The sequence below is a fragment of the Podarcis cretensis genome (assembly GCF_951804945.1).
Source record: "Podarcis cretensis genome assembly, chromosome: 9".
Lineage (NCBI taxonomy): Eukaryota > Metazoa > Chordata > Lepidosauria > Squamata > Lacertidae > Podarcis > Podarcis cretensis.
In genome coordinates, this window is record NC_137178.1 from 36,232,745 (window position 1) to 36,257,668 (window position 24,924).

At 42.5% G+C, this 24,924-nt stretch overlaps 2 long non-coding RNA genes across 3 annotated transcripts in view; both read left to right on the forward strand.

The window, feature by feature from the left end:
- LOC307223853 overlaps window positions 1–12,681 on the forward strand; it is a 39,760-nt gene extending 27,079 nt beyond the window's left edge. Inside the window, exons 4-9 of one of the 2 annotated variants that reach the window (XR_013842302.1) lie at window positions 3,194–3,272; window positions 6,120–6,294; window positions 7,092–7,222; window positions 9,028–9,133; window positions 10,096–10,305; window positions 12,493–12,681. This is a non-coding gene — a long non-coding RNA (uncharacterized lncRNA). Of the gene's footprint in view, window positions 1–3,193; window positions 3,273–6,119; window positions 6,295–7,091; window positions 7,223–9,027; window positions 9,134–10,095; window positions 10,922–12,492 lie in introns of those variants that run through there. The other variant, XR_013842303.1, reaches the window with a different exon arrangement.
- Window positions 1–24,924, forward strand: part of LOC307223524 — a 285,323-nt gene that overhangs the window by 147,622 nt on the left and 112,777 nt on the right. The gene's annotated exons all lie outside the window — the stretch shown is intronic.

Genomic DNA, 24,924 nt, shown 5'->3' on the forward strand with positions numbered 1-24,924 from the left:
CCGGAGGCGCACTCCATTGTCTCTTAAGATGGATGGATGCCAACAACTACTTCTGACTCTGGGGATAATATAATATTTTGTCTGTTCTGAATTTTCCAGATTTTGTACACCTCTACCATATTCCCCATTACCTTTTTTTCCTAAACTAAATGGCCCAGAACATTGGAACCTTTCCTTATACAGGTATTTCTCCAGCCCCTTGTTCTATTTACCTTCACTTTTCTGCATCCTTTCCAGCACTACAATATCCCCTTTGAGGTGAGGTAACCAGAAATTTACACAGGAGTCCAAGTGTGGCCATACCACAGACTTGTCTAAAGGCATTACGATATTGGCAGGTTTATTTTCAGTCCCTTTCCCAATGATCCCCAACGTGGAATTCACCTTTTTCACTGCTAGTTTCAAGCTGCCTCCTATAAATATGCAAAGAAAACAGCAGCTGCTTTCAGGGATCATATCTTCTTTCTCACCAAAACAGTGAAAGATTCTAAAGTATAAATAATGCATGGTCCGTGAAGCTCTGAGAATAAATTTTGTCTTCTGCTTTGCTTTCCTTCAAGGTATGACAATTTAGGAAAGAGTTTGGACAGAAACCCTCTCTACTTCTGTTGATATAAACATGCTCGGCATCTCAAACCCCCTGCCACAGATCCTTAAGTTCAACCGACAGGAGCTGGAAAAGCATTTTCCAGGAGACAGACGCCACCCCGTATAAACGTCTCCCCATAAAGATAGAATCGCACAAACACTGGCAACAATGGAGAAGGCTCAAACCAAATTCACACAGAGACAAAACCATAAGCAGATCCAAAATTAATCGAACTTGATCTAATCAGTGGCTTGTTGGAGAATACGAGTTGTTTCTCTGTTTTTACAGAATTCAGATTACAAACTCCAGAGATGAGGGGAGGAAAGAGATGCCCCTTGTCTTAGCAGCCTTTCAGCAAACAGAGCTGGTAGCTATTTTGAGTCCTTTGTGAATAAATACATACTGGCAATCTGAGCAGAATTCATGACACCTTTAAAGCAATGTGTTTTATTTCTTAAAGGCCTAAAGGAACTTTCATTTTGGTCAATGTATGAAGCATACAAGTGCAAGAGTTTTACATAAGAGCCCATTGGATCTGGCCAAAAGCCCACCTAGTCCAGCATCCTGTTCTCACAGGGGCCAACCAGATGTCTGTGGGAAGCCTGCAAGGCAGACATGAGCACAAGACAACAGTTTCCCCACTTGTGATTCCCAACAACAGGCATTCACGGGGACACTGCTTCTGAAAGGGGAGGTAGAACATAGTGGTGTAGCATGGAGGTGAGGGGGGCCCATGGCCCCAGGCACAAAATTCTGAGGCGACACAACCCAGCACCCCCACAACAGGCTCTCTCACTGAAGTTGCTTGGCTGCTGCCTTCCAGAGCTGTGGGGAGGTGAGCCTCACCAGATCTGGGCCTTCGAGGCTGTAGCGACAGCTCCTTCTCCTCACAGCCAGCAAAGGAATGCCTGCCCCTGGGCAGAACTCCTGCTGGCCAGAGCCCAGACGCTTCCTGGCCTGTGTCAATCCTTCTCTGTGGCCTCCCTCCTGGTGTGTGTTCTTGGGAAGGCACCCCAGAGTGGGACTGCAGAAAGAAGAGCAGACCACTTCTCCAGGACCCTCTGGCACCCGCCCTCGAACTGTGCAGCCAAGGAGAGATGGCCACAGAAGGGCTGCACTCAGCGCCTCAGCCTGCTCTCTGCTGCCCTCCTCCTAGACTGCATCTGTGGCTCCAGTGCCACCGGGACTCCACCAAGCCTGCCAAGGAGCTCCAGCCACTGTCCCATCAGGAGCTTGCCAAGCTGAGAGGCTGAATGCAGGAGCCAGCAGGCAAACTCCATGAGAACCAGCTGTAGCAGGGGTGCAGTGAGAAAAGCCTGTCCTACATGACATCCTCAATGAGGTTAGGGTTCGCAATCCTTTCCTTGCCCGGGCGCTGGCAATGCATGCTATGACACTGATAGAACATAGCCATTGTGGATAGTAGCAATTGATAGCCTTATCATTCATGCATTTGTGTAATCATTTTTTAAAAGCAAGAAGGGTAGCTAAATCTCACTGACTGGGCCAGCTCACACAATTGTTTAGGTTTCATGAACTGGAAACCCCAAAGGAATTGCTAGATATAAATAAATGGAGCCAGAAAAACTTTTTGACCCTTACCTTTCCCAACAATATGGTACAAGCCTCTAAATCAGGCGTCAGCAAACTTTTTCAGCAGGGGGCCAGTCCACGATCCCTCAGACCTTGTGGGGGGCTGGATTATATTGGGGGGGGGATGAATGAATTTCTATGCCCCACAAATAACCCAGAGATGTATTTTAAATAAAAGCACACATTCTACTCATGTAAAAACATGCTGGTTCCCGGACCATCCGTGGGCCGGATTTAGAAGGCCATTGGGCCAGATCTGGGCTCCGGGCCTTAGTTTGCCTACCCATGGTCTAAATAACCTAAATAGCTTCCCTCTGCTCTTTGGTGTGAAAATTGGGCTCGAATCAACACCCAATGCCAGCATGCTTCACTATTTGCAGGTAATGCTATGTTCTAAATTTCTCTGGATAAACATTGAAGATTCACACACTAATAGCACCATCTTAAAACCAGTGATGTGCAAGTGATTCCCACCAGTTTATCCTAGGTTTGCCTGTATGCCTGATTTGAACATGTTTTGGAATTTTCATATTGCAAAATTATATTTGAGTCCTGTCCTTTAGCACAGAGCTGGAAATGTGAAAAGCAGTAGCTGAAAAATATAATGTATTTACATCACACTGGATGTACACTGGAGCAATGTAGAATGTGCCAATATGATTTTTTCTGCCAATATGTGCAACACCATTCATATACAGCATGTGATTCCCCCATATCTGCCAAGAGAATGAATATGCAACCATTTTGTGTTCTGTGGATGGGTATTGTGTGATTTATGAAGAATATCCTGGAAGGCTGAAATGCTCCCCCGTTGGATAAAGCCAGCACTAGTAAAATATAAATTGCAGCTATCTGTTTCAGTGCCGCTTCATTACAGTAATTTGTTACCACCCGTGAGCATGGACAGCTTTTACAATTACCAAATTAAGAAAGCAAGATAAACAAAACAACACAGTTTCTGATGCATTATTGAAATGGTGCTCAAAATACATTCCTTCCTTATCTTTGCAGGAGAGAAAGCCTAGAAACAAAACAAAACAAAATGTTAACTGGTTCTTAAGGACTGAATACTATTTGTGAGCAGCACAGGGTGAGAATAATGAACAAATATGTGTTTTGCTTATTCCTCAGATTTTGAGGGAATATTTTTTGCTGTTGACTGAAGAGTGACGAGGGGGAAAACAACAACAAAATATTGAGTTTCTTTGGCTTGGTACCCTATACACATTATTGATCTTGCATCATAGCGTGCATACAACAATGTTTGCTTCAGTAACTGCTGGCCACAACAAAAATAAAAGGTTGAAAAAGTAGAGAGAAAAGTTTCCAAAAGTTAAAAAGTAATAATGTTTTGTTTCATCTCTACCCTTTGTGTCAAAATTGAAAAGTATTCTCTTGTAGCAAAATTATCAGGCAAAATCTTGTGCTTCTTCAAAAGGTTAGAATGGCAAGATACGCAAAGGTATGTTTGCCATCCAAAATACAGAAATGGAAAAGGAAAGAATTTGTAGACCAGCCTTTTCTAACCAAGTGCCCTCCAGACAGGGCTGCTGGGAGTTTGTAGTCCCAAAAATCTGGAGGGCACCAGGTTGACAGAGGCTACAGAACTCTTTTTCTGAGTCTATGAATGGCACATGAAGCTTATCCAGTTTCTAAAGAGAAATGCAGTGGACTTTCTTCAGGATGGTTTGAACCAAAATTGAGACGAGCTTAAACTCCTCCCTTCATAAAGAGCTGATCCATTTTTTATTTTTGCAGAAACCCTTTAGGGTATTTTCCATGCACTCTCTGTTTACACTGCATTCAGTTTAAGAATAAACTTGTTTTATAACTTCTTGGGTTTGGATCAATCTTTTAACCACTATGCGTAGGGCACTCTTGTTTCTCAGATCCTTCTGTTTTTATAACTCAAAGGAACCCTAATTAAAGAGGGAGGGAAGCAAGCTAGCATGATTACCTTTGAAACAAGCTTTTGCAATGCAGAAGGAGAGAAAGGAAGAGACAACCTTTAATCCTAGGCAAAGGAAACAAAGAGGATAATTTCTCAGAGGATGGGGGGACTGTTATGGGTCCAGGAAGGAAACAGAGGAATTGTAATGCTGGCTAAGGGAGCAGGACCAAGGAGGACCTGACAGAGGAGGTGGCTAATGATAGAACCACTTTCAGAATGCAAGACAGTCTTTGAGCTAGGGAAACAGGAAGAAGCCCTTCCTGTTTCCAGAACCCTAAAACTTTCTTGCAATGCTGCTACATCAGAGGGAGAAATGGCGGTAAGGAGGAGGGGAAACATTGGAGCTCCCCTCTTCTGCTGGTCTGCAAGTCCCCCTCGGCTAAGTGCGTGTGTGTGTGTGTGTGTGTGTGTGTTTCTGCCTGCTTGCCTGCCTGCCTGCCTGCCTGTGAGAGAGATATGCCACACCAGCTGCTGGCATGCAGCCCTCAGAGGGGTGGCCATCTCTCAATGTGGCCCCCAGGCTTTAAAAAAGGGGGGAGCTGCCCCTGCTCTAAGCTTTAGAGACCAGTGATGCATCAGCAGAAAACGTAAGCCAGATAAACCTGCTCATGTAAGCTGTCAAGCAATGTAAACAGTAGAATGCTGGAGGAGTGAACTTGCTCAACAGCTCATCATCTATTAAAAGAAAAATCACAAGTTTTTTGTGTGTATGTTGGCCATTGGCACATTGTCAGAAACAATTCATAGATATGTTCACAAGTCAGATTTCAAGGCAATAAAGCAATGAAGAAGGCAAGAGGGACAGGGTAACCTGGTGCCATGGAAACCTGTGGCTGACTAAGATCAGATGCTCCTCCTATGGTTGCACACAGGGCTTGCAGTTTTAGCCTGTTGAACAAATAAGGTTGAAGAAATGCTTACCAGACCTTGCAACACTTCGAGAGCCAAATTGGATGTTACAAGAGGCATTGAACTGCTGCTGCTGCTATTTATTCCCTTGCTCTTATTTCACTGCAGCAGCTGATACAAGCAATGAATGACATGCCACCATTGTGCTGTGCATCTTCCTCTCCCTGCCTGCACCCTCCGAGGATACAGCATGGGGTCAGGGAGGAGAGGAGTGTGTGGTGACATGCTGTTTGTATTTGACTTAAAAACAAGAGGGAGCAAAGAGTAGGGAATGGAGGATACATTTGGTTTCACTTCTCATTTAAAGGCAAATCTACCTAATTCGCACTTTCTGAACCAATACAGTGGTACCTCAGGTTAAGTACTTAATTCGTTCCGGAGGTCTGTACTTAACCCGAAACTGTTCTTAACCTGAAGCACCACTTTAGCTAATGGGGCCTCCTGCTGCTGCCGCGCCACCAAAGCCTGATTTCTGTTCTTATCCTGAAGGAAAGTTCTTAACCTGAAGCACTATTTCTGGGTTAGCGGAGTCTGTAACCTGAAGCGTATGTAACCTGACGTACCACTGTACAAAAACCAAAACGCAACCATCCTTTGAGATTTGCATTTATCTCAATTTTGCCATGCAGTTCCCAGCCAAGTAACAGGTGCAAAAATGCATACATGAGGGTAAAGTGTCCATAAACATGCATATATTAGTGAAAATAACATACAATGGTGCATTTTTTAAGGGAGATCACTTTGCAAAAATAAGTATATTAGGAAACATTGTATATGAATGTGTATATTAGGAGAAATTCCCAGTAAAATGCTGGTGATTTTCATGAGGAGGAGGAGAAAAATCACAAAGTGTGGAAATGTGGAGAACTGCACTTAAAGATGGGAAGAATGAGAAACTGAGAGAAACCAAATCTGACACATTTCACTCATCCCTAGCAAAGAGAGAGTTCTGAATCTCTCCTTTGATGTTCCTCTGTCTTCCAAATGGTGTGGAGTTAAAGAGGAAGAACTTTGGATGAGGGAGTACTAGAGACTTGGATTTTCTTTATACTATGTGCTTTATTTGCAAACATGCAGGGATAACATACGTGGAGGCAAAGAGCCATGCTGCAAAGTAGCATATCCACAATTCCACATTGGACCCCTGCAGGTGAAAAGATCACGACACTGGGGATATAGTACCTGAACATTTCAGAACACTGTGTAAATGAATATAGTAGCCAACATACAAATGCCTTTTTAACAGAAGCAGGTAGGTAATATTTATCATAACTACAACAGGTATAGTCGATTATTAATTCATTTCCTATGAGGCTAAATCAATATTCAAAAGCTAAAGTTAAGACTCCACATTAATTTTGCAGGAAGATAAATGATTGCTCAGGTTAATCATATCAACCCCCGTTTCACCAGCTGCCACAGATTAATAGTTTTAAAAAATTAAAGCACAAATGGCTTTGTCACCTTCATTGGTGAAAAATGACTTACTCAGTCTAAAATTATATTCTAATGGGTTTAAATAAAAAAAGAGCAAATGTTACCTTTCAAATGAGACCTGAGACCTCAATTTTGACAAAATAAAAGAGATAGTGCAAATTCAGGGGCCAGCTACATTTTTAAGACCACAACAATAAAAAAATAAAATAGAATAAATGACCAAATTGGACTTGAAAATGACTATACATTTCTACGGATTTTAATTTTCTTCATTTGAATATAAATGTAGCCAGGATTATTTACATGTGGCCTTCTCATGCTTGACCAAGAGTTTTGTGGAAATACTAAATGAAAGAGAATTCTGAAATTAATTTGTCTGAGGCAGGGCTGTCCATATGTTATCAGACTCCAGCACCCACCAGCCACAGCCAGCATAGCCAATGGTCAGGCGGGTTGAAAGTTGTGGTTCAGCAACATCTGAAGTCCCACAGGTTCCCCACCCCTGGTTTAAGGGAATACAGGAATATACAGCTATAGCTCATCATGGGTATTTACCACTGAACTTCCACTTTGATGATGATTATAAAATCTTTATCATCTTCCTCCTTCTAGCAGTGTGTGTGTTAAGGAACTGTTCCCATTTCGTAGAAGGGTAAATGATAGTTTACCATTTCCATTGTAAAGACATTGAGGATGAGAGAAAATGCCACACCCAAAGGCCACTCTGTAGATTCATGACGCAGGTGAGGACAATAATCTGCTCCTTTGGATGAACTGTTCTTTAAAACATGCCAAAGCCTGTCTGGGTATAAACTCAAAGCTTAAACTACCTAGATGTTGTTTCTCCATTTTTCACCTGTTTAGCTACCTCAGAGACCCATGTACACATTCTCAGTATGATTCATTGCCAGAAATAACACTTCATCTTTTCAGAGGTTCAGATGCCACAATCTGATACACCCACTTATCTGGAAGTCAGCCCATTGAACCAAATGGAACTTACTTCTGACATCTTTATTTTGCAAAGTTCAGCTGTCCCTACACTTATCAGAGTTCAGTTGCCACCTGACTTTATCTATGAATAAGAACCCAGGTGAGGCCAATTTTGAACTGAAAAATGTTTAGGGGGTGCAAGGGTTAAGATGCCTTCCCAGACTGTGTTGAGAGAGAGAGAGAGAGAGAGAGAGAGAGAGAGTAGCATCACAAAATGTCTAAAGTTTGTCCCTAAGCTTGACTTTTCAGGGTGGTGAAAGTTCAGTTGGGGCCCTTATAATGGCCAAATACTGCTATGAGGCTTTAGTTTACTTTTGTTGTTGTTTTTATAATTGGTATCATGACACAGGCAGGGGATGGGGAAGAAACACAGCCATGGTTCAAAATTCGTACTTCTCTGAATTTTGCAATGCAGTTCCATAGCCAAGAGTTGTGTACAGAATTCCAAGTACTAGAGTAAAGTGTACACAAAAATGCATATATTCATAAAAGTAGCATACACAATTGCTTTATATAAGGTGAAATTGCTTTGCAAAGATGTGCATATTATGATAAATTTGCTCTAAAATGCTGATGAGGACTTTATTTAAAAAATCACAAACTGATGAGGAAGTGTGGAGAACTGAGGGGAAATGAAGAACTGAGAGAAACAAAAATTGGCAGATTCACCCATCCCTAAACTTGGAAAACCTCAGATAAGGCAGAAAGGAATGAATGGCAAGAATAAGCTCCTCAGACAGGAAATCTAGTCACTTCACTAGGGATAGAACAATATTCTAGGCTTCACAAACAAATATTCATGTTATTCCTGATTCAGCAGTGAGCTGATGCACCAGCTCCAATCCCCACCCACCCCCATTCCCGCTGTTCCATTTGGAACTGATTTTCATCAAGTTATCACATCAAGCAGTGATAGAAATATTCATGATATCCTGAAGTGGCATATTACATTAAAATATTTCAAAGTGACTGGCCTGGTTGAGCATCAATAAGAGGAAAACGTATTGACGAAGGCCTACAACTAATGCTGCCTTTTATAAATATCCTGCCAGACAAATAATGGCTCTCAATGGATTCTGATATGATGTACAGTTTTAAAGTAAATGCTATATTGCCAAGAGGCTCAAAGGAAACTGCCACCACAGTACAGTGGGCTGACTAATAGGATTTTAGTTTATCTTCCCTACCACAGAGATTCAGCAAAAGACTCAATGCCCCCAAGTTGAATGTAGATTGATCCATCAGATTCACTGAGATGCCAAAACCTCCAGGTAAAATGCTACAGGTAAACAGATGAGGAAAGTTTGCTGGTGATTCTCTTAGACAAAAGAGCCACACAGAAAAATGCCTTAAAACCCTGGTTGTGCTGAGACTTGGAAATACATTTCCATGAAGCCTAAATGGAACCACTGAAATGGTAGATTTGCCTTTTTTTCCTCCTGATTATTCACTGCCAAATGTAAAACACTCATTTCATCCTCTTAATAGTGACTCAGTATAACATTGTAAAGGCTGTCTCAATTGGTTCCAAATTGTACAGTCTATTTCTTTTCAGATTCTTACAGTATGTTCAGAATTTAAATAGACAGTCACACAAAGATGGATTTCTTCCTGTCAAAACCCTGTGGTTTTTGAACTTATGAACACACTGTTATTCTGAGGTAAGTTTCTAGTCTAGCCCCAAAAGCTGTTCTTGGTGCAGGATAAAGGGGCTCAAATCACACACTGTGAGGTAAAATAATTTGTCACCTGGTGATACTCAGGACATCTGAAAAGGCTCATGAGACCTGAGTGACACTTGCATAGGAAGAGACCATATAATTTATCCTGCCCATCCTGTGTCTTCAGCCAGACATTACTGGAGCAGGAATGGAAATTAGTTCCTATGCCAGTAATGTATAAATTGAGCTTCTATCTTCAGTCAAGGAAAGGAGGGGAAGAATGACTGCCTCTACATTACACTCTGATGTCAAATTGTGTCATGCAAAAGAACATTACATCATATTGCTTCTGAGTCCATAAATAGCCAAGTCCAACACCATTCTGAGTTTGAATTTATTGTATACTTCTACAGATGTGCATTATACAATGACATTATATAGGATTCAGCAAATTCTGGTCTTTGACACTTAAGAGGTATTTTAAGGACCACCTCTATTTTTGTGACTGTAATCTTCATAATCATGAGTTTCTACATTGCTTTTAATGTTACATTTTTAGGACCTTAGGGTGAAAGGCAGGTGAAGAAGAAGATATTCAAAAACAGCTAGTGTTGACTACTGAGGAGTTCCCATGGGGCCAGCTAACCATAAGACTCCAGATCCAAATGTGTGACAACAAACCTACTCTCCATGATAAGATGTTGCATTACTCCTCCTTTGGGAGAGCAATAGAGTTGGGCTCCAAAACTCATATAAATTAAATAGAAATGGAAGCACAATTGCTATATTCCTGCCCTTCGAAGCTGAAAGCAGGACTATGATTAAATAATTGAACTGTCTCACCTTGTGCAGTCATGTTAAATTCCAACAGCCGGGAACAATTAATCTTTATATTGGTCTTTCCTGCCCTGCCATATGCATTCTTGTGCTCAAACAGTTTAAAAAATATTTTGTCTTTGTAGATGAGTGTGTGAGAGAGAGAAATCATGGAAAAACTGAAACCAAGTAGATATGAGAAACCCGCAAAAAAGATAAGAGCACAACAACAACAACACTGGCCATTTATAAGCCAGGATTTCCAGTGCTGTAGGGACTTTAAAACTCATTTAGCTGAACACATGTGGAAGCCCCTTCTAGATCTTTGCACGCACTTTTAACTTCAGCATGTTCAGGTAAACACCTAAAGAGGGCTTGTGATGAAAACTGGCTCAGGAAACAGTCAGTGCATCACAGGGGCATTATCTTCCCTTTTGTCTTTAGCCCCATTGTTACTCTTCTTGACCTTATGAAATAGGCCTCAAAGCAACATTAAGCAAGGTAAATGACATGTTAAGGGCATTACACTGTAATTTATGGTAGAATGGAAACACTGCAGTGTGTGATAAATGCAGGAAGAAGCAGAAACCAACTATGTCTTCTTACATCCTGAGAGTAGAGCTGTGCCCATTGGCCCAACCCTGCCATCGCATCCGCTACTGGCTCAGCCCCTCTTCCATCCATGCATGGGAGGGAAAGTCTGTAAAAGGAACCCTGTGTGACACATATGGGCATGATCTGACTTCCAAATCATGGGGAGAGCCTTTTGTGCATGACAAGATTCCCTTCACACCCATGCTCAGAAATGGAGACAAAACGCTTAAGACCCAACCGCCGTGTGTTCAGCCTGTCCAGTTACTCATTTGTCTGAGCACCTGGTATTAGCATCACTGCATATACCGAAGCCAAAAAGAGAAATCATGCCCTTTCCTGTTTTTAATGATTTCTAAATAAAACAGTTCCGAACATAGACATTTCCAGCACGATCATTAATTAAGCATGGACAGAGGCGACACATCAGAATTCACAGCTTGTCTTGATCTCACCATCACATGCAAACAGACTGATCCTCATTAAGACTTATTTGTACTGTAAATATACTTTTAAATTATGCCCGAAGTTGGAAAGTACAGGCACCTCCATCTGGTCTAGAGTGCCTTGTGTGTAACATCACATCAGAAATATCTAGCATCTCTTCATCCTATGGATATAGTTATCTTAGGTGCAGCTGTACTATTCATGATGATGTTCCCAAGAACAGACACAGTTGCTTATAGCCTAGTATATCATTTCAACATTTGTGGTTTAGACTAGATACTAGCATGCCTATGGGCCAATCTCTTATGACAATGTGGACATCAGCATGGAATGCTAAAACCTGGGGTCAAACCATGGGCTCAGTCATTAGATTGCCACATGGCCCTTGCCTGTTCCTCTATCTGAAGATGTTTTCTGCTTGGGGGCAGTCTGGTCCGAGTCTGGTTTAAAGATACGGAAGCATAAAAAGGAGAGCAAGGGCTTTGAAGTTGCCCATCAACAATTAGCAGGACCTGGTCAACAGAGTTAGCAGGCACACAAACCACCTGATGGCTTCCTCACTACTGTGAGATACATTGTGTTTTTATTTAAACTACAGCAATTATTTCTAGTTTTTGTCCATGCCTATAAAATAACACCTGCACAGGTGTCCCCTGTTTTTTGGTGATGCAAATCCTCATTCTCAGCAATGCATAACTGCCCCCCCCCTATCCTGGCTCAATTGAACAGCCACTGAAGGAGCAGCTGCCCCAATGCTTGCTTTCCTCTTCCCATCCACTGACCATCTTTGTTTTGGGTCTACCAGATTATGAACCTACCAGAAGGGGCTGTTTTATCTTTTTAACCTATGTGTATATCCTTTTGAAAACGTTAGATGCTGTATCAGTGTTAAATTATTATTCTCAAAGTTAGGTTTCAGCCTCCATTTTCTGCCTTGAAGTGGCATTTGGAAGGGTGGCCGGATTAATCTCACACGCATGTTGGAACATGATCCCACCTGTTTGGCAAATGCTTTGAAACTGAGAAACATGGGACCTTGCAAAGCCAAAGAGGGAAGTTGTTAAAATATAAAAACAAACAGCTGATTAGCTTCGCAGCAAGGGAAATTGGAGGGGTACCACTGAGCCTGGCATGAGAAAAAACAGAAGTTTCATAATTCTCTAGAGCCTTGTCCTGCTTCTCTGACATGTCTTGAAATATAGCTCAGCTGCAGTCATCACAACTGAACTGGGAGCATAATTCACAGCTATTTTAGCCTTTTTAAACATGTTGTTGAGAGCAGTCCAACAGCCTGAATTGCACAGAATGAAAGGAAAGGAAGAAGAATATGACAGGAAACCCAGCCTCAAAAGCAGAGGGTTGGAATGACCGTCAATACCAAAAGAGGTGTATTGATGGACCTCCTAGAGGATTCTAATTATTTTATATTAAACCCAATGAATCATCATACTTCAGGCCTGGCCAATGTAACGAAACCTTTTCATTCTCTTTGTCCTCACCAATAGTCTGCCTCTGAAGGAGCGGGGGAGGGGATGCTCAGCTCATTTTTCTGTATTCCTGTTACAGAGTTACTTGAAGGAAGGACCTACTCACAGTGCAATGCTGCCCCCTGGAGTTAAAAGGACGACAGTTTGTTTCCCCAAAACAGTACAGCTCAGAACTGCCACCAAATTCAATGCAAGTTTTGAGTTGATTCTTCAAACAGAGTCACCTCCTTTATTTCTGATGGTACCATAAAGTACTAATGTTCATTATGAAACCATCCCTTAAAAGAAGTGTTGGACAGCTTTATAGAAATCCATTAAAAAACAAAAGTAGTCTCATATTCCTTCCATATAAATGATTCCTTTGAAATCATTATAAGAAAGCTCACTTGAAAAGAATTCTTGAAACACTGAGTTCAAGACAACAGTTTATTTTCTTATGGATCATGCTTTGATTTCAAGACAGTGAAGAGATGGGATGGGGACCAAATTTGGTTGGTTCAACAATTTAATACAAGCCTAGGGCTTGCCGATCGGAAGGTTGGTGGTTAGAATCTCCAAAACGAGGTGAGCTCCCATTGCTTGATCCCAGCTCCTGCCAACCTAGCAGTTTGAAAGCACACCAGTGCAAGTAGATAAATTGGTACCGCTGTGGCAGGAAGGTAAACGGCGTTTACGTGCGCTGCTCTAGTTTCACCAGAAGCGGCTTAATCATGCTGGCCACATGACCCGGAAAAACTGTCTGTGGACAAACGTCGGCTCCCTTGGCCAGTAAAGCGAGGTGAGTGTCGCAACCCCAGAGTCGTTCGTGACTCGACTTAACTGTCAGGGGTCCTTTACCTTTACCCTTTTTTTACCTATTTTGCACTTCCTTAACCTTTACACGAGCAAAAACACAGGTATGCTGCAATAGTCACCCTTCTCTGAATTTTGTAATGCAGTTCTCTAGTCAAGGAATTCATACAAAAATGTGTATATTAGGTGAAAGTGCACACACACTGTATTTCAGTGGAAATAACATACAAAAATCTATTGTATTAGTGGACATCACCTGCAAATATACATATATTGGGAGGAATATGCATGAAAAATGCATACAAATTTTCGTGCTGACTTTTCATGCTGACAATGGCAATGTGATGGGGAAGGAGGGTCAAAGCCACTTACCACTGGTGCCGGCACCAAGAGAAGATAAAGAGGAGCAGCCACCAGTGCAGCCACTGTGTTCAGCTCTGCCTTGGCTCCTCCCATTGTCCTGACATCACATGGATGACATCAGAATGTTGCAATGTTGTTTGATGTTGGTTCCTTTACCCCCCCCCCCCCCGCCCGCCCCATCACCCTCACAAGCTGGTGCCTCTGAACTGAGAGAAACTGAAAGCAACAGATTCATCCATCCTTAGAACAGACTGTACTTAAATTAATGATGTGGAATTACACAACATAAGTGTTTCTTTTTTAAGGACAGATATTGGAATCTAAGCTATAATTGGAAAAGAGAAGTTGATGAAGTGAAAGCACAGAGCAGGGAAGCTTCTTTCTTCAAGTGCATGGGTTCCAACACTATCTCAGCACCAGGGTTCACTCATAATAAAGTTGCTTCTTTTAAAACACCTGTTTCATAATTATCTTTAGAATGAACATCACTACAAAAAAGGGGGTGGAAACTGCTAGGTATGGTTTGCCTTGCTGTTGTCTCAAATTATTTGTTGTTATTTCTTTACCAAACTTGTGTACAGCTTTATATTTCAAGATATCTCTAAACAATTTACAACTCAACAAAAATAAACATATGTTACAAGAAGATGCAACTTCTACATTCATTACAACTGCTACTGATAATAGTATTAAAAATATGCATTTAAAGTAGGATAAGTATCCATAAGTAAAATAAAAACCAAAAGCAAATCCTTAAAATCAAACCTCAGGATACAGCATCAGACGGCACATAAACATTACAAAACAAAAAGTGTCCTCATATGTAATAATACAATCACTCGGCAATCATACTCTTCAAACATCCACTACATCACGCTAGTCACTCATTTCCTACTTCAATAAAACACTTGAACTTTCAACAACCAATACTTATATACCAGCCCAACAGCAGGCAAAAAGTCAGAAACAAACAAGCCTAACAATCATTTCCACCCCATCTCTAACCTGGGGCAGTACGGACAACCTCAGCCCATCTCTCACCTAAGGAGATTAAACCCTTCTCCACCCTTCTCAATAATAACAAACACAGGCTACTGCTTGAGGAAATAAACTTGAGATATGAATTTTCTGACCCATTTGTGTCTGGCAAATAAATTAGCAAATGTGAGCTGCTCAAGAGTCTCTTCATACATTACATTTTTAAGAAAAGACTCTTGTTTGTCTTGCTGGTTCACACCAAGGGTCCATCTAATTCAATTCCCTTTAAGGGAAAGCCTGTAGCTTGGTGGTAGAGCACATGATTTGCATACAAAAGTTGTAAAATTAAATGTTTGGCAACTTCAGAAGTGAAGATCCCCTGCCTGAAGCCTTGCAGAGCTGCTGCCAGTTTGTGTAGAGAATACTGAGCTAGGTCAGGGTGGTTCAACTTTTCATAGCAAGTGGGCCACAAAGTACTTTGACAAGGAACCTGCAGGCCACACACTATCATGTTGTGCTTGGCGGGAGGAGTGAGGCCAAAAACTGACTCACTCGCCCACCCGCCCACCCCTTGCACTGCCTTTACAAAGTCAGATAAGGTCCAGGGCTTTAGGAAGGAGACATGAGGCTCAGATAGGGTCCTAGAGCCTTCCCACCTCCTTCCCAAAGAATGGGGAACACTAACTAGGCTTTGGGAAGAAGGCTAGAGGACTCTACTCCCCTGCCAAAGCCCTCACAGCTTCTTAAAGCCCAGTACCTTGCTTTCCTGGCTTTGGGAATGCAATGCGAGGGCTGTGGGGCACAGTGTCCTCAAATGTTGCCAAGGGACACAAAAAAAGGTCTCAAGGCTGCGGGCTGCACCACCCTGAGGTAGATAGAGTAGTATATAAGGCATCTTGGGGACCTTATTCTTGCCATCACCAGAAGGAGCATAGCTGGCTGTACTTCTCCACTCACTTTACTTTCTGTGAGTCCACCACAAACCTCTGTGGTAGCAGAGGCCAGCAGAGTTCAGGGGACAGGCACCTCCACCATATCCTAACAGCAAAGATCAGGGGGATTAGGATCACTTTCTTAGTTTCCTGAGCCCAATTCTAGACAAATCACCCACCATTAGCCATTACATATAGAGTGGTCCATAATCCTTTCATATTCACTGAAGGTGATAGGCTTGTGTGCAGGAGTGTATGAGCCAAAAGGTGATACAGATGGAAGTTTCTAGCAATTTTTCAACCAGCTCTGGTTTGGATTATGTTAAAGGAATGCCATGAGACATTTCCATCAGCTTTGGACATGTAATCAACTCTTCCAACCCTACAAGTCTATGATTCCTTGAAACTAGTCCTTTAAGCACAAAATGGAGGGCATGATGCCTACATGCACCCTGTGGCCCAATTCTAATTTTGTTTTTGCAAAGTTGGGGCCACTGTGGCATGTTCCAGCCCCACATCACTGCAGGAAGTTAACATTAGTAAAGAAGAACCACACTGGCAGGATGGCATGGGTTGTGGACCAATGAAGAAAGGCGGCATGTGAATTGGGCCTTTAAACAACATTGCTCAGGCTTTCATCACATGAACTATATGACACATATGTGTATCTGAAGAAGTGTGCATGCACATGAAAGCTCATACCAAGAACTGACTTAGTTGGTCTTTAAGGTGCTACTGGAAGGAATTTTTTTGTTTTGTATATGACACAAATCAGAAATACCATTCTGTGCATTCCTATAACAATGGCTGTTTTACATGAATGATGTGTCATGCAAAAAAAAATTAGCTTCGGTATAAATGTATGTTACCCATGTATATCTGAGTGTATATCTGCACACAGATCTCTTCAGCAGAACAAATGAATTTGACTGTGTTAGACATGGAAGCCTTTTAAGAAGGGTGATTCATACTGAAGTGGGAGCACTATTATCCCCACTGCAATTTTAAAATTTTTTGCTTAGCCAGTCCAGCTGTTAAAATCTAACACTTAAATCTCTCGCTCTTTTGCTCCCAACACACCTCCCATACCTTTTCTGTTAGTTATATGACCTTTAATAGAAATATGGTACAGTTAAGATTTGCCAGTTGCGGCCCCACAAATCACTTACAAAAAAGAACTTAGTAAATCACAGTGAGCATACTGGAGCTAGGTTTCAGTTCAAGTCTCTGTTAAATCTGGGCCTGGACCCCACTGACAATGACAACTGAAGCAGAAACACAGCAGAATTTTAATTATTATTAATAATATTAAAGTCCATTTTTCTAGGCTGTCTCCAGATGATGTAATTTTATTGCCAACACATCTGCTCACTTGACTAGAGGATTTTAGAATGTTCTCTAGCACTGTGATAATGCTTCTTCCTTGACTCTCTCTCTCTCTCTGTGTGTGTGTGTAGAGAGATATTGAGAAACCTTCGATGTATTTCTGTCCAGAATGTAGCCTACTGTGCAGAGGTCCATGCTTCACCCACTTTCGTCTCTGGTATGTGCCCCCAGTAGATTCCCCACAAGGGAATGCAGCCATTGCAATGAAAAGAGTTTCCTACAGCTGAGGTAGAGAATATGATCTCGTCCCCATACAAAATGGCCTTTGCTTTGCCATTTTGTCATTCTCTGTTAACAACAAGAAATTTCACATTCTTCTCATCCTGACAAGCACCAAATGTACTTCCACAGGGCAATTTATTATGGACTCAATGCAGCATCTACAGTACACAATGTCAACCTCATCAAAATACCATCCCATGTTCCCTGCATGTTCCTAGGCAAGTCCTAGGCTCTGTGGTTTAACCCACAGCGCCACCTGTGTCCCTAAGAGGCAATATGTAGTCATCCCATGTTCCCTGCTTCCCCGTTTGATCCTGGTTTACCATTTCCAGGTTGTTGCTTTCATTTACTAGATTTCCCATGAGAACAGTAAATGCAGAAATCACATGTGAAGGCATTCTGATTAACACAATGTTGTGTGGATGCTGCAAAAAAATTACATGCAAGAGCAGCAATGAGTCCACAGTAAACTGCCACATAAAAGCAGCCCAGGTTGGCATAGTTCAGACAAGGGGGGGGGGGATAGAAACTAATCCTAGGATATCTTAACGTGATGCAAATTTGCATTTTATTGTAAGGCGCTGGGAATGTCATAATTAGTAAGTGACCAACAAGGTTTATGGAGTTTGTGAAATATTAAAGCAGTCAGAATCTAATATCAGAGAGCTGTTTCAGTGTTCCCAAAGTAAAAGCTTGTTGCTACTCTGTTATCCCAAGAGTATCAATATGCCACAAACACCAGACTCTGCTAATGCAGCACTTTGAGCCAGACCAGCTTGGCAGAGATTGCTATAATGCTGCATTCATCCTCCTGGGATGGAAACAACACACAATCTCCATTGCCACACTAAGCTCTCACCATGGATCTGATGTCAGAGAATGAGATAAAACTAAATGGCAAGTGGTATAAGTTCATTTCATCTACCTTGCTTCCCAAGAGGAAATTGTAGAAACGTTTTTGCACCTGTGCCTTTGAGTGCTTTTTGAAATACAGCTTTCAGGGACTTAAGTAACAGGGAATCCATTCTCTATTCCAAAAAACATACTGTTATGAGTTTGTTGGTGCTAGATCATTATAATCTCTAGATAGAGCAAATGTTAGGATTTAATTAAGGTTTGGGGTGCTAAGCAATGTGCTAGACACTTCTAATACCCTGGAATCAGCAAGTGGTAATAGCTAATTAAGTCAGACTAGCTTTCTTTGTGAGGTCATAGCCTGGGAGGTGGGCCATTAAGACAACAAAGGATCAAGGGGTCTCAGTGTGAGACAGCAAATGGTTGGGGCCCCTTCCTCAACAGATGAAGCCAGAGTTTAGAGTAGAGTTAGAAGCAATGTGCATTAGAAGCTTAGAGGAGCATTAGAAGATATATGATTGTAGAAGCAAAGCAACAGGCAGGACACAGTGTTTGATGTCAGATGGACTCGAAGGCTTCTCCTACAGGAGAACAAAGACCCTCTTGGGGTGATTATGCTGTAAACACCTACATCGTAGACTCTGGATGCATATATGTGTAAGCCACTGGAAAACCAGTGTTCAAAATGGCTGCAACTCTGTCTGCCATTGGGCTTTATCAATATAAAAGTATGTACACTGAACTCCCATTGAACTTAATGGAGAATAAGAACTGTGCCATTAATTTCACTTTCTCTGGTTTACAGCAATTTGTTGATTTCAATAGTACATCCTTCTGGGCAGGCATACTAAGGAATACAGCCTCTTGTAAGTACTGACTTACAGCCCTGTTGATATAACTGGATACAGTGGCGTAGCGTGGGTTGTCAGCGCCCGGGGCAAGGCAAGTAATTTGCGCCCCTAACCCCTAATCTGCCGCCGCTGCCAGCTTCTTCTTGCTGCTGCCTGGGCTGGTCGGGTGTGGTTCTCTCCTGCACTCAGCGCTGCGCTGGGCGGCCGCTGCACTGTCCCTCCCCCAGATAGTCCCTCCCTCGCTCTCTCTCCGCTCCACACTGCAACGCACGCCTGGCACCCTCCCCCTCCACAGTGGGCGGCGACCCGGCAGCTCGGATCGGATTCGCACAGCCAGCACTGCAGTGAGAGAGAGTGAGTGAGCCAGGTAGGGGCAGAGAGCTGCGAGTGCGAGCACGCCCCCCCAAATGTTGCGCCCGGTGCGGCTGCCCCCCCTGCACCCCCCACGCTACGCCACTGATTGGATATCAAACATGTCAGCTGATATTAGATCAAACTCTAAATATGCAGCAGACAGCATATGTTCCCTAGATATGGAGACAATTCTATGAGGAAAGGTTGCAAGAGCTGGGTGTGTTTGTCTTGGAGAAGAGACTCTTAAGAGGCAATATGTAAAGGTAAAGGTAAAGGTACCCCTGCCTGTCAGGGCCAGTCGTGACCGACTCTAGGGTTGCGTGCTCATCTCGCTCAAGAGGCCGGGAGCCAGCGCTGTCCAAAGACACTTCCGGGTCACGTGGCCAGCGTGACGAAGCTGCATCTGGCGAGCCAGCACCAGTGCTGCACACGGAAACGCTGTTTACCTTCCCGCTAGAAAGCGGTCCCTGTTTATCTACTTGCACTTAGGGGTGCTTTCGAACTGCTAGGTGGGCAGGAGCTGGGACCGAACGACGGGAGCTCACCCCATCGCGGGGATTCGAACCGCCGACCTTCTGATCGGCAAGTCCTAGGCTCTGTGGTTTAACCCACAGCGCCACCTGCGTCCCTAAGAGGCAATATGTAGTCATCTTCAAATATCTAAAGGGCCCTCACACCCGGGATGGAGCAAATTTATTTTCTGTTGTTCCAAATGGTAGGACCTGAAACAACAGGTTCAAAGTACAAGAAAAGGGATTTCAGATGAGCGTTAGGAATAATTTCCAGGCAGTATGTTTAGTTTGATAGTGAAGAAGACAAACCTTAGAAGGTGTTAGACTCTCCTTCTTTATAGGTTTTTAAAGCTGGGTGGACATGTATCAGGGATGGTGAAGTAGTAGACAACTTGCATTGGCAAAGAATTGGACTAGATTATGAGGTCTTAACCTAACTTTATGATTCTTTGTCACTGCAAAGCACATAGCATGTGATGGGGAAAGCTATGTTAGAGCAAACGAACAGCCATGAACAGACCACAGGCTGTTATACAACAATAGGCTTCAACGTTTCGAAACAAAATCTTTTATAACAGAACAATTGTAGTTTGTTGGTTTCAATCAATAAATGACTCAAATGGGAAATGGTTTATCCAGTGACCTATTATTTCCTTCCTACCCCAGCAGACGTGACATCTTGGCCTCAGGGCCATTTGCAAACTAAAAGTTACGTTTAGAGAAACATCTATTTACTTGTGGGGGTTACTTAATCCCCCCCCTTTATTTCCATTAGAAGCAGCAACAGCATTTGACACCCACAAGGACCCTTCTCAGCACAGCAGTATAGATCACGCCACAGAAATACAGGAAGGACAAATTATCCCTGATAGCATTGTGTCTCTGTTGACCAGCTCAAGGCTTAAAGGCAACTGGCAATTAGATTAAAAGCTACAGATCTCTTAACGGCAGAGGGGAACGTCTGCATTTATTTTTAATAGAAAGCAACAAAGGCAACAAGTATTGCAGGTATACATCAACACTGAATTGACATATAGGGCTTCTTCTTCTTTTTCAGCTGATGAATGCTTTGTAGGAACTGCTATATATATTTTGGGGTTAGGCTGGAGTTGTAGCCTAGGTTGTCAGCTGCTTGTAGAAATTAAAGAAACTAACAACTACAGAGAAAGTTGAAAAAAGTTATGAGCAGCTTCATGAGGCAGATTGCTACACACACACACACACACACACACACACACACACACACACACCATGTGCAGGGTGCAATATATGATGTGTGTTGCCCACGTGCAGATAAAGCTGGCAGATGGTGAAGTTGTAAACCTAACCTACAACAATTGACTTATAAGAGAAATCTAGTGACTAATTTTAATGGGGGAGGGAGAGAAGAGCTATTTCAGAGTAAGTGTTTTTGTTTCCCCTGCCCCAGGAATGTTTAAGTTGCTATGTCAAAATATTGATGATGAAATTGTAGAGCCAAAATCAAATACCCTTTTGATGAATTGTGTACACTAGATTACAAGAAAATATTCATTCTCCCCACACACACACACACAAACACACACACACGCAGCAAAGACGACTCTCCCTTTCTCTGTCTTTGTATTTCACTCTCTCACTCCCTCAGCTGTGTGATTCTTAGGACTGGGAGATCCACTTCCGCACAAAATGTCCCAGATCCTAGAATCTATAGTCTGGAGCTTGGTCCTGTTCAGGTGCTTTGACCTTTTTTTAAGAGCTTCGAAGGTCCAAAAGACCCAGCTCTAGAGAGAGGTCAGATCTCTCTCCTCTGCCCCCTTCCCACACTTTCTCAGCTGAGATAGAGAGGAGGGGAAATGGTAGCTCAATAGAGCTTATGAAAGCAAAGTGCTCTACCTAAGTTCCCGACTCCCTGCAATGTAGACCTCTACACATAATTTGAGCCTTTATGGTAGATAGGAACTCTTATCTAGCAAGAATTATTATTTTTTTGTAGGTTTTTCCATCTTTAATTGAACAGTGGTATAAAGCAGCTAATACTATGGTGTATTTAAGCTAGTTTTTCTATGTCAAAATGTGTGATATGAAAAGTTAATTGCATATTGCTCTTCTTGTTCATGCAAATCCTATTTTATCTATTCTCCCCACAGAAAATCAGTATGGTAGTAATTTCTCCCCCCCCCCCCCGAACATATCACAAACTAAGCACATTTCTATTAGCATAAGGCATTCAAAGAGGGGGGCATGCTTTTCTATGTATGAAGAGTATGCAAAAGTCCACAATCTGTCAAATAATCCACTCGTTCACAGAGCATTGCCCTTATAGTTATAATAGACTTTCTATTTTTAAAATGGGTAATGGTGCAGGGAATGGATATCTGAATCTTGAAATGATCTCTTGGACTAGTAATCTCTTTCAAAAATCCAGCATAAAGCAAGTGAAGCCAGCAACCTCTTGCCTGGGTTTCTTCCCCACCCCCACCTCTCTTCTCTCTATTTGCCCCGTATTTTAAAAGCTAAGAGCAAAGGGGCATTTACAGAATGTTTTATTTAGTATTATATGCCAGGAAGCCTAAATGTAAAGTCTGCTAACGATGTAAGTCTTGTTTGATTTTATCTATTACACTGTACATTGGCTTCTTCTTTCCCAGTGCTTAAATTCAACACTTGCACCCGCTCTTTACCTAGTGGCACCTAAACTGTTGTGCGAGGAGCAGAGACATTTCAGTGTTTTACTGGAAGCTATTAATTACACACACAATGTGGAAGATTCATGGCAAAACTGAGACCGATACAATATAAAATAAGCGAACACTTAGTATTTTTTCAGTGTAGCACACAAGAAGACTGGCTTGACTGAGCACAGTCTTGGTGGGTCTGCCTTTGAAAAGCAGCTGGTGTTAAATGTGGTGTTAAACCACAGTGATTTCTAGAATTTGCTTTTCAAAGCAGGACGCACCAGCTTTGTGCCATTAGCATCGGCCTCCAAGTTCAAATTAGTTTCCAACACAATTCAGTGTGGTGTTTATTGCACCCCAAGCCATAACTGATTTGAGAATATTTGAGGTACCTTCCACACAATCCTGATCACCTACTGCATTTCTCACTGAAGGCCTTGGTTTGTTTTAAACTGCTTTTTTGTATTAATATGCATAACCATTTGAACCATGGCATGTGCAGGTACCTTGCTATATGTTTGTGTATGTGCGCATGAAGTCAAGTCTCTATTTATCCTTCATCCTACAATACATTTTAACTTGTAGATATATCAAGACATCACAACAGGTAAGCTAGACTGAGAAAGAATAATTTGGCCAAAACTAACTAGTGAGTTTTAAAGCTACAAGAAAGTCACAGCCTAATATTCTAGTGACTGCAGCCCACTAAGAACGCAGTTTAGTAGCTTGTCTGTAAATAGTCTCAGTTCAAGCATCTGATGGATTGGGCTACAGCCTACTTATTCTTTCAAATAAAATCTTCTCTAAAGATCATGATCTTGTCAGTGCAAAAGAATAAAAGGCTTCTTTCTGTTTATTTTATTTATAACATTGCTGATGCTTCTGCAAAGTAGACGACAGATGCGTTCAGGTGCTTCTAATTCTATCCATGGAGGGGGCGCAAGGCCACATATACCAGTCTAACCCCCAACCTTCTTACACTGAGTGGAAAGAACTGAAGAGAGATGTAAGTGTGTTCAGCTGAATGCGCTTACAGGCCCCCCTGTTCATGCAGGAATAATTAATATATGGTGTAAGTAAGGTAAAAAGAGGGAAAGGACCCCTGGACAGTTAAGTCCAGTCAAAGGCGACTATGGGGTTGTGGCACTCGTCTCTCTTTCTGGCCGAGACAGCTGGTGTTTGTCCACAGCTTTCTGGGTCATGTGGCACACGATACCTGGAACTGTATAAGATCAGAGACAGTGGCAAAGCTGCATGCTCTGGCACCAGGGGCAGAGCGCAGGTGGGGCCGTGGCTACTGTGTGTCCCTGGGGGCATGACATGCATCCCAGGGGAATGGCATGTCACCCGTGGGGGTGTGGTTTGCTTCCTGGGTGCATGGCATGCCACCCGCAGGCAGGGGCGTGCTGCCTGCAGGGGCGTGGCGCCCAGCACAGTGGAGGGGTGCACGGTGCGTGTCCGGGGGGCAGTCGTGATGGTACCCCCCTCCCCGATGGTGACAGGGGTGGTGCACTCCCCCTTCCCCCGCTTTCCTCCTGGATTGCCAGTAGTACTTGTGAAAAGGATCTTGGTAGATCACAAGCTTAACACAAGTCAACAGTGTTAAAGTTAACAGCAGTTTTTTTAAAAAAAGCTAACGCTATTCTAGGTTGCATCAACAGAAGTATAGTCTCCTGATCAAGGAAAGTAATAGTACCACTCTGTTCTGCCTTGGTCAGACCACAGCTGGAGTACTGTGTCTAGTTCTGGAGACAATTTAAGAAAGATATATACACGCTGGAATGTGTCCAGAGGAAGGCGACCAAAATGATCAAGGGTCTGGAAACCAAGGCTTGTGAGGAATGGTTGAGCTGGTGTCTAGCCTGATAAAGAGGAGGCTGAGAGGAGATATGATAGCTATCTTCTAATATCTAAAGGGCTGTCACGTGGAAGAAAGAACAAGCTTGTTTTCTCCTGTTCCAGAAGCTAGGACCTGAGCCAATAGCTTCAAGTTACAAGAAAAGATTCCAACTAAACATCAGGAAGAACTTTCTGACACTAAGAGCTGTTCAAGAGTGTAACAGACTCTCATGAGAGGTGGAAGACTCTCCTTCCTTGGTGGTTGGGTGGCCATCTGTCATGCGTGATCTAGTTGAGATTCCAGCATTGCAGGGGGTTGGACCAAATGGCCCTCAGGATGTCTTCCAACTCTACAGTTCCATTATTCTAACCAGTGGTGTGTTGTTATTTTATTCAGGAAGTGTTGCAGCATTATTCTCACAAATTTACTTGAGTATTTACTGCTTGTATAGGTTGGATTCAGAGAAATGTTATAGAAACCATCCTAATGATCTGCAAAATGTCCCGTTTTGAGTGGGAACTGCCCTTTTTAGGAAATGTGGCAAAGCCATCTGTTCCTTTACTGAGTTTGTTTTCAGCCTTATTTTGTGATAAAGCAATAAACTGCACTAATCACAGAAACAGGCTGTTCAGTTGAAAAAGCAGAGGGTGCCAAAACCCGCAGAATTGTAGCCTTCCTATATATTGAAATTGGAAGCTTAGCCTCCAA